The sequence below is a fragment of the Schistocerca serialis genome, unplaced genomic scaffold (assembly GCF_023864345.2).
Source record: "Schistocerca serialis cubense isolate TAMUIC-IGC-003099 unplaced genomic scaffold, iqSchSeri2.2 HiC_scaffold_1261, whole genome shotgun sequence".
NCBI classification, from domain to species: domain Eukaryota; kingdom Metazoa; phylum Arthropoda; class Insecta; order Orthoptera; family Acrididae; genus Schistocerca; species Schistocerca serialis.
Genome location: NW_026047471.1, coordinates 7,528,987 through 7,544,630, shown reverse-complemented (window position 1 = coordinate 7,544,630; position 15,644 = coordinate 7,528,987). Strand labels below are relative to the sequence as shown.

The 15,644-nt window shown below is 38.3% G+C and overlaps 1 pseudogene; it reads right to left on the bottom strand.

Annotated features, from left to right (window-relative positions):
- Window positions 1–15,644, bottom strand: part of LOC126438173 (protein HIRA-like) — a 450,749-nt pseudogene that overhangs the window by 116,756 nt on the left and 318,349 nt on the right.

Sequence of the window (15,644 nt, the reverse complement as noted above, 5' to 3'; positions counted from 1 at the left end):
TTTATTTAGGCACTTCTGCAAATGTAATCTCTCTTTCTTCACATTTCATTTATTCAACTAGCTCATTTATCTTTCCCTGTATAATGCATTATCTGGAAGGTTAAATGGAGCATTATCACGGAGGAGTAAATTCCATTTCTAAACATCTGGAGTCAAACATTGAAGAAGACTGACACAAAGAACCCTAGATATAATGCAACAAAAGGTCTTCTTCAGAAATCAATAAGATGCAGCCATAGATGTTTTAAAACTTGCCAGGAGGTCAGCAATTGACGACTGTCTGAATACCAGGCATTGTTACCTCTTTGACATTACACAGGGTACACCACATGGAGATGAACTGCCAAAATTTCAAAACTTGCCTTTATCTTCTTGAATATTTATATTTCAAACAAGCTAAACACACAATCCAGAAAGTTCACTTACACAGATGACTCAGCCAAAGTTGCACAACATGAATCATTTGAGGCCTCCAAAGACATTTTGATCTCCGACTTAAAGCTGCCAAGCAACTACTTTCATAAATGGAGACTGCAGCTTAACACAACTAAGACAGAAGTATCATGCTTCCACCTCTGTAATGGTCACAAGAAGAGAGCTTAACATTAACGCTGAAGATGAAGGTCTCAACCGTGACAACTACCGTGGACAGAATGCTTGCTTAGAAGGAGCACCTGACAAAGACCACAGGTAAAAGAAGGGCAAGAATTAAAATGATTAATAAACTGTGTGGCATCTATTTGGGCTCCTAGGTAAATAAGCTTTGCACATTAGAAGTTGGGCTCATCTATTCGGAGGTGAAATACTGTGCCCCTACAATGATTATCTGCTCACATACGAACAAGATTGGTGTGGCACCAAATGACATTATCCACACTATCAGCAGCACAGTACAATCAACTCCTACTGCATGACTGCCCTCCTTGAGCCATATACGACTACCAGAGATATGGCGTAAAAATGCTTTCCTTAGAGAGTACCATAAAATTAGCAGTATCCCTCAGCTGTTCATACATACTGAAATTGCTGGCCTGACTCACAGAACACTGATATCAAGAAAATAGGCACTATCCACTGCTAAGGAACTGATACACTCAAACTTTGATGTTCACAATGTCTGGAAATAACACTGGAAAGAGCACTGCCGACCAAAATGCCAAAGTTCCTCAGTGACATTCACTGCCCAAATTAAACATTCCCTCCCCCCACCCCCTCCCCTTCTTACCCCATCTGAGAAGTCTCCCATGACCCAAGGTTCTGAGTGACTTTTCTGTACTCTCCTCACTTCCTCAACCTCAAAAATCCTTTTTCTTCACCACTCTTCCTTTCCCCTCAACCTTTCTGCCAGAAGAAAGAGCCACTGGCTCCAAAAGCTTGCATATTTCTTTAACCTTCATATACGTTTTCTCCTGCTGCTCCTTGGTAAGTAGGATTTTTATCTGTACAATTACATTATATTTACAACACAAAACATGACTGATGTGAAGTTAATAGGCACTAGTGCAGGCCCCCAATCAAACTCAATTTAAAATGATCACAATACACATACAACACACAAATACAATTTAAAATTACAGAAAAATTAATCAAGGCTCACCCAGCATCTGGTGCAGGAGGTATGTACATAGGTGTTATTCTTCTCTTTCCATCTGAAGTACGAGTCTCTATCTGTTTATTGATGGGGCCCTTAAGAGGTGTTGAAGGCTGGGATACAGAAGCAGCTGGCCATTCCAGTGATCCGTTAGTCTGCCCTGCGTCTGCTGCCGCTTTCTCTGATGCAGCTTTTTCTGCCTTCTCCCGGACAGCAAGCAACTCTGGTGTCTCCACCACACATGCACCTGCACCACTGGCAGCTGATAGTGACTTGCCATACATGCGCTCATGAAGCATTGTCTGTTTCAATTATGACATGTTCAATATTAGTATCAGGATTTTAAGATGTTACAAATAATGTCATGAACAGGTGCTCCACACTGGCTCCCTCAACACTGTTCACAAGAGTACTTACAAAATATTATCAGCTACAGCTGCACTAACATGTTATGAAAATGCAGAAAAAACAAAAACTGCAATCAAGACCACGCTTGGTTTAAATCAAATGAAGCACTGTTTATGTCCATACACACATATCACAGTTGCGTGGTTGTTTGACAGTTTTACTTATGTTTAATGACACAAATCTCATATCTACTTGTGGTGCTATCGATTTGGTCTGCACCAGTTAAGGAAACAAATCGAGAAATTTATCTTTCAAAATTAAGCAGAGGTTTGGCTATGGAAAATGCAAAGTGCTCACAACATAAATATTAAATTAAAATAGGATTTCTAATTGAAAATTTTCAATGCCAGTGACAGCAATATTGAAGAGCAGGTTGGGTTACTGTAGACACAATGTTAACAAGAGAAACACAAAATAGAAGAGAACAAGAGGCTGGGAAGTGGGGTAGACTCATTTAAGAACAACATATTCTGTGCTCAAATTTCAACCAGATTCTCAACTAGAATGACCTCCATGCCAATGAGCATGAATTCTGAAAACTTCAGTCACTTGTAACTCAGATTGAGCTTCTCTCCCATGACATTTTGAAAGCCACAGATAAAAGCAATCAAGCAGAGGTATTTCTTGACTTTCAAGAAGCATTTGCCTCATCACCACAACAAAGACTGTTAATGAAAGTATGACCCCCCCCCCCCCCCCACACACACACACACACAAAATAGTTGGATGAAATGGTTGACATTCATAAGCATCTGGAAATCACCCTGACTACAGTCAATCGGCAGTTGCTGAGAATTGGTGGAGAGCTCCCGAGAGTGACCTGTGACATCTGTACCAGAGGTACCTCATGTACTATTCTCTCCCATGAATCCTGTCTCCTCTGCAGAAAGTATGGGATCTATCATTAAGCATTCACTTTACTGAGAGAGGCGTGTCAATGGTAGATCTAGGCATCTTCTACAGGGTGGACGAGGACCAGGGAGGACTCAGTCCGAGCTGATGTCTTTCACTGAAACTGATCCAGAGGGACTCACTTCACCTGTTTTAGGAAAATCTGTTTTGTGTGGTGGCAAAATGAGATGAACACAAAAGGGTAGGAGGTCTATTAATCATCAGCAGTTGAAATGTACAGCAAATGATGGTAGGAAAATTGCAGCAGGGGACACGAAAGGACACCGGTGCACTCAGTGTGTATGCCTGCAGGCCACATTCAACATGTTGAAGAGGCTAATCAAGCAGCCAGTGGGGGAACAGTGTGCAAGCAACTGCAGATTGTGGCACAAGTTGGAACAAAGATGCCTTTCATCTGGGCTCCGAGGCCACTCTTGGGTCATTCCACCAACTGGCAGAGATAGTTCAGGAGATCAGCCTTGAGCATGGAGTTTCAATGACTTTTGTCACAATCTGCAGCAATGTCCCCCAGTATACAAGGAACTCAAATCCAGCAAGATAGAAACCGAAGCGGCATGTGAGATTGTTTGGGCAAGACCCAGTATCAGGGGTGGGAATAAAATGATAAATGGATGCTTTTATTGCCCACCAGACTCATCTCCTGATATAAACAAAAACTTTATAGAAAATCTTAGTTCAATTGTACATAAGTTCCCCAATCATAGCATAATCATCAGGGGAGACTTTAATCATCCAACAATTAATTAGGACAATTATAGTTTTGTTGGCTTTTGGTGTTATAAGACATTCTGTGAAGCATTACTAAATGCCTTCTCTGAAAACTGCCTGGAACACATAGTTAAGATCCCCACTCTTGATGGAAATATATTGAATTTAATGGCAACAAATAGAGCTGAGCTCTTTGAGGATGTCCACATCAAAACTAGTATCAGTGACCATGACACAGTTGTGGCAACAATGATTAGGAAAGTATGCTCAGTAGACTAGATAAAAAATCAGTAGTGACATCTCACAATGGGGAACTTTAAACTTTCAGCACAGGTAAAGAGCAAATCTGGCTCAAGTTTAAAAGAATAGTTGACCATGCACTGGACAGATAAGTACCCAATAGAACAGTTCATAGTGGGAGGGAATCTCCATGGGATACAGTCACTGTAAAAGAACTTCTAACGAAACAGAGATCACTGCATCATAGGTGTGAAACAAAGCGTAGGGCTATAGGGAGAGAGATAATGAGTGAAATGAGTTTGCCTGTCAAGAGAGCAATCTGTGATGCCTTCAATGACTACCTTAGCAGATTACTGTCAAGTGATCTTTCACAGAACCCAAAGAAATTCTGGTCATATGTAAAAGCTGTTATTGCACCAAAGTTAGTGTCCAGACCCTAGTGAATGAGACATGAAGTGAAATTGAGGATACCAAAGCAAAAGCTGAAATGCTTAACTAAATTTTCAAATGTTCCTTTACAAAAGAAAACCCTGGATAACTGCCACAATTTAATCCTCGTGCCACAGAAAAGATGAACAGAATAAGTATTAGTGTCAGTGGCTTTGAGAAACAGCTTAAATCATTAAAATTGAACAAAGATCCAGGACCTGATGGAATCCCTATCATATTCTATACTAATTTTGTGGCTGAGTTTAATCCTCTTGTAACTATAATGTATCACAGATATCTTGAACAAAAAAAAAAAAAAAAAAAAACCAAGTCTAGTTCTTGGAAAAAGGCACAGGTCACACCCATCTACAAGAAAGGGAGTACAAGTGATCCAACACTACCATCCAACATCCTTGACATCTATTTGTTGTAGAATCTTAGACCATATTTTGAGTTCAAACATAATGAAGTATCTTGAACAGCTAGATGATGTATTTCTTGATTTCCAAAACACATTCGACTCCATATCACACCTATGCTTATTGTCAAAAGTATGATCGTATGGGGTATCAAGTGAAATTTGTTACTGAATTGAGGACCTTTTGGTAGGGGGACTTATCATGTTACCTTGGATGGAGATTCAACATCAGATGTAGAAGTAACTTCAAGTGTAACCCATGGAAGTGTGTAGGGACCCTTGCTGCTCATATCATATATTAATGATCTTGCAGATGATGCAGTTAGCTATAATGAAGTACTATCTGAAAGAAGCTGCATAAATATTCAGTCAGATCTTTCAAAGTGGTGCAGAGCAGAGACTGGTAACTTGCTTTAAGTGTTCAGAAATTTAAAATTTTGCACTTCGAAAAGAGAGAGAGAGAGAGAGAGAGAGAGAGAGAGAGAGAGAGAGAGAATAGTATCCTATGACTAAGGACTGCAAAAATTTCCCTCAAAATTACAATATGCAAAATTACTTAACAGATGCTGTTCCATAGCAAATTGTATCCAGACAAGTTATTTGTCAGAGACAGGTTGAAATAGCTTTATTTTCTGCATCGAATATCAAAACATAAGCAGTTACTGGCATTGTACATCATCTGGCAAAGCCCAGTTAAGAATGATAATGTGCACAAGAACCTACACGGAAAATGAAGTGTACAAACCCAACGACGTATCAGTGTGCTCAATGATCTGGAGCCATGCCAATGTAGGTGGTTGTATGGACTGTTTAAGTTACACGGCACATAATGCAACACAGTACTCAGCCATGAGACCTAGCATTTTATAAGAAGGAAACATGCCTGTTTGTTTGTTAGCTAAAACTTAAAAGATAGTATAATGGGGACAGTTTTAACGTGGGAAATTAGGTGGCAGATGGTTTGAGTTGTATTTGCATATAATACCGCTAGAGGTTGGGCCTTAACTTCATCTTTAACAGTAATCTGCTAACTTCATCAAGCCATTGTGCAGTAGCTGTGCCTGAATGCTTTGTGTTGTGCATTGCTCATTTTCTTCTTTTGAAGTGACTAATCCTGGTCCATCACAGATTTTGATTATGACCTTTACAAAACCAGAAGAGGTCAGTGATCCCCTGTGACAATGTGTCAGTTCTTGTGTAGGCTTCTGCTCAGCGAAATGGAGGCAGAGTTTGTTTCTGTGCACTGCTCCTTCCCCTGTGGTGGTCAAAATTCTAGTCTGTTTATGTTCGCAGCCATCTGTGACTATAGCCTATAGTACCATCTTTCTGCGCTGTAGCGACTGGAACACAAAATCTGTAAAGTTTTCTAACAGTGCCGAAATTTTTCTCCTGATGTTAAAATTGAGTTGCCGTACATTTAATTCTACTTCTATGCTAAATGCCTTGTCAGCTCTATCTGCAGTGTTGTCAAGCATGGGTCACATGGCTGTGAATGCCCATGAAAGGTTGAATTTAGTAGTCTGCAGATTTTTTAATCTTCAAATTGGGTGAGAAAAGACAAGTAATGTTCAGAAACATCTTACATTGGAGACACATTCATTTAACTAGAGGGAAAGTGCTGCTGCTTTTCAACAGAACAACCAGTTTTGAAAGCATAAATGCAGACAAATGAAGAAAAGAAGTGCCATTTTGGAAGAAAAAGGTCTTGAAGTTTTTTGCAAAAGCAAACACTCCCATCAAAAAGTTCAATTTCAAAGAACTAGTAATTTGTCTGTGTTCACTTGTGTAGTATGACAATCTTATAAATTTGTGTGTCTAATAATTTACAAACAAAGAAAATATATGCGAATTTCAACAAATCTATATGTGAATTTTGCAAAACACAGATGTGGATTTTACAAAAATATATTTTCCCATCCTTACCTATCAGTATAATATCAATGAGTTAGTAAAATATCAATGAGTTACTGCTGGAATTGGCCAACTCGTACAAATACTTGGGTGTAACACTTTTTAGGGATATGAAATCGAAAGATCACATAGGTTCAGTTGTAAGTACAGCAGGTGGTAGACTTCGGTTTACAGGTAGAATACTGGGGAAGTGCTATCAATCTACACTGGAGATTGCTTACAAGTCACTTGTGTGACCCATTCTAGAATATTGCTTAAGTGTACAAGTGTACGGGACCCATAGCAGATAGGACTAACAGGGAATATTGAACAAATATGGAGTAGGGCAGCATGAATGGTCAAAGATTTTATAATCCTTGGAAGACAGTCACAAAAATACTGAAGAAACTAAGCTGGAAGACTCTTTAAGATATATGTAAACTATACTGAGAAAATCAAATGATTGCTCCAGGTATGTACTACAGCCCCCTACATATTGCTCACATACTAATCATGAAAGTAAGATCAGAATAATTACTGCACATACAGAAGCATTCAAACAATCATTCTTTCCATGCTGCATATGTGAATGGAACAGGAAGAAACCCTTATAACTACTACAATGGGATGTACCGTCTCGCATGAACCTCATGGTGGTTTACAGAGTATAGATGTAGATGTAGATGCAGAAATAATGCAAGGAAAACTTTTTAATGCTTACTACGTTTTCGTGATTCATGAAGTAAAACTTCAGCATCAGGTATCTCATTTTAATGTATTACAACTGCATTTCTAAATTATTTGCAACATGTTTTAGAGACAGTATCCACATACGTCACTGAATGTACCTGCAAAATTGTATGATTGTATGACACAGTTCCAGAGATGTGATATTTTAAAACTGCCAGAATCTAAGATGAATCGATTTTGGTTTGGAATTTTTCACCAATCTATGGATCACTAAGGTGAAACTAATACATTCTATGAGGGCTATTCAGAAAGTAGGGAACATTTCCATCTGATGCCGCTAGGCACGCACCAATCACGTATATTTTGGTATATGTGTGAGCTCGGCAGCTCAGTTAGCATCCTTCTGTGACAGTGGGAACGTCTCTGCACGTCTGGTTTTTTCGATATTTGAATTTGAAATGTGCGCTGCATTTCGAAAATTCTGCCAGTTGTGAGCTGCGGTCTGCGACACAGTTTTTATTGGCAAAAAACCTAAAACTTATAGAAATTTATCGTGAACTGTGCGAAGTATACGGAAACAATGTAACGAGTGAATGTTTTGTCCAGGAATGGTGCATTCGGTTTAAAAATGGCTAAACCAATGTTCATGATGAAGAGAAGAGTGGACACCTGAGCATTGTGACTGACAATCTTGTTGCTAAAGCTGATGAAACAATTCATGAAAATCGTCGCTTCACAATAACGGAGCTTTCACTTTCTTTTCCACAAGTTTCATTGAAATTATTGTTTGAAATTGTCACTCGAAAGCTAGGCTACCACAAATTTTGTGCATGGTGGGTGCCCAAAATGCTTACAGAGCACAATAAAGAACAGCAAATGGAGGCAACGTTGACATTTCTGGAGGCCTACCACAAACATGGTGATTCATTATTGGATCAAATCATAACAGAAACATGGTGATTCATTATTGGATCAAGTCATAACCAGTGACGAGACTTGGGTGAAACACGTCAATTGTGAGACAAAATTACAGTCCATGGAGTGGGGGTCACAAGGTCCTCCCAGAAACAAAGAAAATGTTTGCAAACCTTGTTGGAAAGAAAGCTGTTAGCAACAGTGTTTTGGGATAGGCAGGGTGTGCTTCTTATTGATTTTCTCGAACATGGAGCAACCATAAATTCTGCCCAGTACTGTCAAACTTTGCACGGCCTTAGAAGAGCAGTTCAAAACAAATGCCGAGGAAAGCTTATGTCCAAAATTTTGTTTTTGCTTGACAATGCCCAACCTCACATGGCAAACCGCACTAAAGAACTCCTAATTCATTCAAATGGGAAATTTTCCCTCATCTGCCCTATAGCCCCGATCCTGCACCAAGCGACTTCCACTTGTTTCCCAATATGAAGAAATGGCTTGCAACGCAGTGCTTTGATGACGATGTAGAACTCCAGGCAGGCTGACTCACTGGCTGAAGTCTCAGGTGGCAGAATTTTACAACAAAGGTTTTTCAAAGCTTGTCCACTGCTATGATAAGTGGCTCAATGTGTTTGGTGACAATGTGGAAAAGTAGTATGTCAGTCGCTCTTTCACATGTATATAATAAAATGTATATACATCTTCTTCTTCTTCTTCATCATCTTTCTGAATAGTCCTCGTAAGTAATTGGCGTTTTGAGTCTTCAAACATAAAGGTTTACACACTTAATGTAAAATATTTAACACACAAACTCATTTGTAAAGCCAGACATCTGAAGCTCTTTTATACATGGGAGACTGTCCCTTTAAACACTTGGGCTGTGGGGTTAACTGGTATTAATAGTATGGATAATCATCAACAGATGTAGAAGTAATTTCAGGCAGGCCACAGGTAACTGTGTTGGGGCTCTTTATTGATACTGTTGTATACACATGACATTATAGATGACATTAATAATAGCGTCAGTCATTTTGCAGATGATGCAGCAATATCTGGAAAGGGTTGCATTAGTATTCCGTCATGTCAAAGTGGTGCAAAGATTGGAACCTTGCTTTAAATGACGGGTATGTAAAAGTGTACACTTTACAAAATGAGAAAATGTGGTTCCTATGGTTACAATACCAATGACTGACAATTACAGTCAGTCATTTCATACAAACACCTCGGTGTAAAAATTTGTGGGGATATGAAATGGAATGATCACTCTGGTTCTGCTGAAAGTAAAATAGACAGCAGATTTTGGTTCATTGTAGGAAAATGCAATCACTCTACAGAGGAGACAGCATGAAAAACACTTGTGTGACCCCAACCTAGAATATTGCTAGAGCGTGTGTGACACATACCACATATGACTAACAGAGGACATTGAGCAAATACGAAGAAGGGTAGTGAAAATGGTTACAGGTCAGCTTGACTCACACGAGGCTACCACAGAAATGCTATGAAACCTGGAATGGCACATGCTTTAAGATGAACGCCTGCATTTCCTTGGCATACATGAATCAAACTGAAATGAGTGACACACTTACTATTTTTTTATTTGAATTCTGTGATGTCCACAACGTTCAGTCTTGTTTGATATATTTGAGTTGTGTACATTCTGTCAGACCTAATATAAAATGACCTACTTTTTTTTAATAATATGAATATTTATATATGTGTTTGGAGAGAGAGAGAGAGAGAGAGAGAGAGAGAGAGAGAGAGAGAGAGAGAGAGAGAGACTGATTTTTGATTGAGATTTTACTTTAAGTCGTAACTGGTATCTGAATTTCGGTTGCTGCCTCCTTGAATGATCAGCTTCTGCACGAGTTGGTGATGTATTACAATTTGGAGGAAGCTACTGCTCTTTACGGTTTAAAATACAACTCTGTTAGTTACTTGGCCGTATTGTGGATAGCTTTGAGCCCAAATTTTCGTAGCTTTTCATACCTAAGGGACCACTGTTGTAAGTAAATAAGATCAAACAGCAATCTGCTTCTTGGAAGAAAAAGAGATTGCTTAGCACACAAACTCCCTTCAAACTACATGTCCTGCTACATCAAAATTGGTCAGTGGAGTTCAGCACAATACTATTGTACAAGAATATAATTCAATTACCGTAATTCAGAAATTCTGAGAGATTGTTACTTATTGAATGAAAACTATAGAGAATGCAGTTCTTTTCCTGTATTTTAGTGAACTTCGTACACTTACAATTCTGTTGGTTGATAGACAGCAATGACAATGAAGTTTACCTCCTCTTCCAAAAACAAGATATTTCTATTCTTCACTTCCAGAAAATTTGTATACATAAATGCTTGGCAACTCTTACACATACTTTACTCGGTTTTATCACTAAAATATCAATTTTCATTAAATGTAACAATACGTTCTGAGTGATGGCATAGCAACATATCCTCTTTCCACAAGATACAGATTAACAGTCCTCTTTTTTTTCTTTTTTTTTAATAAATCTTATTTTGTTTTTTAGAGTCCATACTCAAAGATTCACAACTACTATCGTTGTGGTGATTGCGCACTAAAGAATTTCTTGCTGTTCAGCTGCGCTTCACTTAACTTCAAGTACTTTTTTAATCACATTTACATTTACGGTATTTACATACATTACTGAGTTCTCGGAATAAAATTAGGCACAAATTAGTTTAAAAAAGCAGTGAGACACACACAACATTACAACCTGTCCGACAGAACAGACATCACTCGTGATGACATGGCTGATGCTTACATTTATACGAAACACAGAATGGGGAAAGAAAGGGAAAGGATGCAAGGGAATTCATCACTTCCAGGCACACAGGGCATTGTGCTAATGCAATAACGAAAGCTGAGAACTGATGCTGGTCCAGGATTCTGATGAGCACCTGCCTTAACCTCATTTATTTTGCTCCAAATCAATTTCTAATTAGCATAGAAAATAGTCTTGTGATGATGGAGCAGTGGAAGAAACACATTAGTTATTTTTACGATTGAATAACACTGATTATCTGTAGATTAAATGTTTGTTGGTTAGGTTAGTTACAAAACAGCATCATCGTCACACATTTGGTATCCACTACTGCATAAAAGCCTCCTACAGATTTCTCAATCTTCAGCTATGTGCATTCATATTAAGGTAATTCACATAACCAAACTACTTAATCTACATGATCTTCAATTGGTGCACCACTAACTTCAGGTACTATGCGAGATATGTTTTGTTTTGATACAAATGGTGCTATCAAATTTAGTATCCACTACAATTTCATATCAAAAGTCAAAAGTCAGTGACAGCCAAGTGACATTAAGAAATGCAGAGCAGCTTTACATAAGTAGGTTTCCCAGAAAGCTATTGTCACCATGTCTTGAACAATGTGTTTAAACCAGCGTCTTCTCAACTTTGATTTTATTGGTTTCATTTGTCTATGTCATTTACAAATCTGCCATTAGTACTGACATTTGGGTCTGGCAGCCCTAGGGATTATAGACAACTGGAGAAACCATGTACAACAGAAAGGAACACAGGCACTTTGTGCAGGCAGCGTGTGGTCTTCAGGGCTCGTGACCACTGGATATGGATATATGCATTATATTAGTAAACTAGCAAGTAGTACTATTTTTCTAGATGAGAAGTCTCATCTCAAGGAGGTAGTTACACATTGCTGAAGACACAGAAATATCGAACTTATGTACAGTATCCACAAACTACATTCTCTCTTTTCCTGGTGTTGAGTTTATTAAATCATATACATCACTGGTCATAGCATGCCAGGCAATGTTATGAAACTATGAGAAATATCTGATGATAGTGTGAAGACAGATGTGAGCAACAAAGACAATCATGAACAAAATTTTGAGCTTTGGAGAGGATACACATTATATATTATCACAGGTAAAATCGTTTCTGAAGAAGAGAAATTTGTTAACATCGAGTATAGATTTAAGTGTCAGGAAGTCGTTTCTGAAAGTATTTGTATGGAGTGTAGCCATGTATGGAAGTGAAACATGGATGATAACCAGTTTGGACAAGAAGAGAATAGAAGCTTTCGAAATGTGGTGCTACAGAAGAATGCTGAAGATAAGGTGGGTAGATCACGTAACTAATGAGGAGGTATTGAATAGGATTGGGGAGAAGAGAAGTTTGTGGCACAACTTGACTAGAAGAAGGGATCTGTTGGTAGGACATGTATTGAGGCATCAAGGGATCAAAAATTTAGCATTGGAGGGCAGCGTGGAGGGTAAAAATCATAGAGGGAGACCAAGAGATCAATACACTAAGCAGATTCAGAAGGATGTAGGTTGCAGTAGGTACTGGGAGATGAAGAAGCTTGCACAGGATAGAGTAGCATGGAGAGCTGCATCAAACCAGTCTCAGGACTGAAGACCACAACATCAACAACAACATTATGATTCATTTTTACTACGTTGCCATTGTCTACCAACCAACCAACTTGCTTAGAGTTTATATGGCTGCATTAATAATTTCCAGTCAATAACAATTACATAGGTGGTGTAAGAATAAAAGTTTATTTAAAGTAAACTCTGTTCTTTTGTCACGATTCTAGCAGAAAAGCAGCAATGACTTTTTTTAAGGGTTTCCAGTTTATTACTTTATATCTACTAGGAGCTTGTTATAAGACCTTGGCAACAGAATATATTACTACTCTAAAGCTTAATAAGAAGGCAAACCATATGTAGATACCATTATTTCATCCTTCGTTGTTACCTAAGAGCATAATAATATTAGGTCTTTGTAGAGGCCTAAACAAGATGTGCTGTTATCTGCTTTACACTATATTCTTATTATTCCAATTTTGGTGAAAACCTTATCATCCCTACACTTTGTTAATAACACTTGATTCTAATGATTTCACAAGATGAAGACACCGTGAAAACAAAAGAAAAGAAGGAAACAAAATGTAACTTAAATGGAGTTATAGTGACAGACTTTCCTAGCAACCTTTTTAAGACAGTATAATTAGAAGGAAAGCTAGCTGAAGTTTCACAGTTTGCAGGGAAAGAAAACAAACAATGACTTTCTTAAAATATTTATGCAGCTAGTTGTAGAACAGTAATTGAATAATAATTATCTGATATAAACTGTGTGTCAAAGAATCAGTGAAATCATCAAAAGTCAAACCCACTGCAATATGACTTAAGACATGATATCTGTTTGGTGAAGAAATGAAAAATGTCCCTGAATAAGGAAAACCATGAGGTCATCCACATGTGTACAAAAAGAAATCCATTATACCCCAGTTACATGATAAATAATACAACTTTAAGGGCTGTAAATTTAACTAAGTACCTAAGAATTACAATTACGAAGAACTTAAATTGGAATGATCACATAGGTAATGTTGTGGGGAAGGCAAACCAAACACTGCATTTTATAGGTGGAACACTTAGAAGATGCAACAGGTCTGCTAAAAAGACTGTTTACCTACACTTCTCTGTCCTCTGCTAGAGTACTGATTTGCAGTATTGAATCCTTACTGAATAGGAGTGATGGAGGACACTGAAAAAGTTCACAGAAGTGTAGTTCATTCTGTATTACCCGGCAAGAGGGGAAGGAGTATCACAGATACGATAATTGAGTTGTGGTGGCAGTCATTAACCCTTTCGTGACTATGGGCATACATGTATGTCCAGCAGGTAGAAAAGTCATTGCTATTGGCCTAGATGTACACTCAGCGGGCAGTAACTCCAGACGGCTACTGACGGAAACGGAGGTCCTAAACTACAAATTAAATGGCCTTCGACATATTCGTTTGACACATAAAATGTAAAATGCGCTCGACAGCCTGCACGTCATTTGCTAAAACAGTCGATAACTCATATGGCAAACCCAAGTGGGAACATAAATGGTTAAAAAATGGGCGTTCCATCATGAAATGGTGGGCAGTTAAAACTATGGCACAATGCGTACAAAATGGCAGGGGAGTGCCACTTAACAAATGATGATGGCTAAAACGATGTTTTCTCATGCAACTTCATCTGTCCACAACATTTCAATTTATTCGCACCATCATGGGACACAATTTATCAGACAAGGAAATTATGGATATTCTTATGAATTGTAGCGACATAGATTGTAGTGATACTGCGGAACTTTCTTCCAATGAAGAGTTGGATGCGTGTCAATGTACTGCTGAATCCTCGACATCAAGAATAGAAGATTCTACCTCTGAAGACAGAAAAGAAGATGAAGTAAGTGAAACTTCATCAGAAAAAAGAAAGTATGACTGGACGGAGAATCATCCAGTGATGAAACGACGCCATTTTGTGAACACATTTGGTGCATTAAAAGCAGACTTCGAAGAGTCAGCAAGTCATTTAGATATTTTTGTACTTCATGTCCATGGAATTCGTTTATGCTATCTGTACACAGATCAATAATTATCATAAATTTACTACTGGAAAAATGAAAACAGTACCCAGGAAATTTGCATGCTGGAAGCACGCAGAGGCAGCTTAATTTTATTGCTTCCTACCAAGTTCCTTGTTTATGCCTAGAAGTAAAAAGTTAAAAGCGAATGGATATTGGTTGACATATTCTCTGCTTCAAACACCAATATTCTCTAACATAATGGCCAGGGACTGGTACAAGTTGATCCCGCCTTTATCGCACTTCAGTGACAATTCCACCACACCTCCAAGACATTCTTGTAAAAATATGTCTCATTGTAGATCACACAAAAAATAAATTCTGCCAGGCATTAGTACCCTTTGAAAATCTTGTGATTGACGAAAGTCTGCTACTTTTCAAAGGAACCATTTTGACATTAAAATTTTTGTCCTTTGTAACGTACAAATCAATTATATTTTGGATTATATTGTCGACATTGGTGCTGCCTCAGAAATAGAATCTAGAAATGCTGATTGGGGAAAATCAGGCGATGTTGTTGTGAGTTTGTTATAGCCATACCCCAACAAAGGTCATACCATTTATTTAGACAATTGGTATTCGAGCCTTGAATTATTCCTGTGGCTCCATGATAGATGTACAAACACCACTGGAACGGCATGCAAAAACAGGAAACATCTACCACCGTTGCCAGACAGTTTGAACAACGGGGAAATACAGTCCTAGTCCTGTGGAACATTAATGACACTAAAATGGATGGACAAGAGAGAAGTCTGGATGCCTTCTACCATAAATGGACCAGAGTTTGTGGAGATAGAGGAAAAAGACCATAGAGTGGGCAAAAACAAATTGAAACCTACCTGTGTTGTCAGCTATATTAAGTCAATGGGTGCAGTTGGTAAGACAGACATGCTGTTGTCTTCTGAACAGTTCATCCGAAGGACAATGAAGTGGTACAAAAAATTATTCTTTCATATGACTGACTTGTGTGTGTTTAATGCAAAAAGTATTTTTTGAAACGCAAAAGTAATGGAAGATACCAC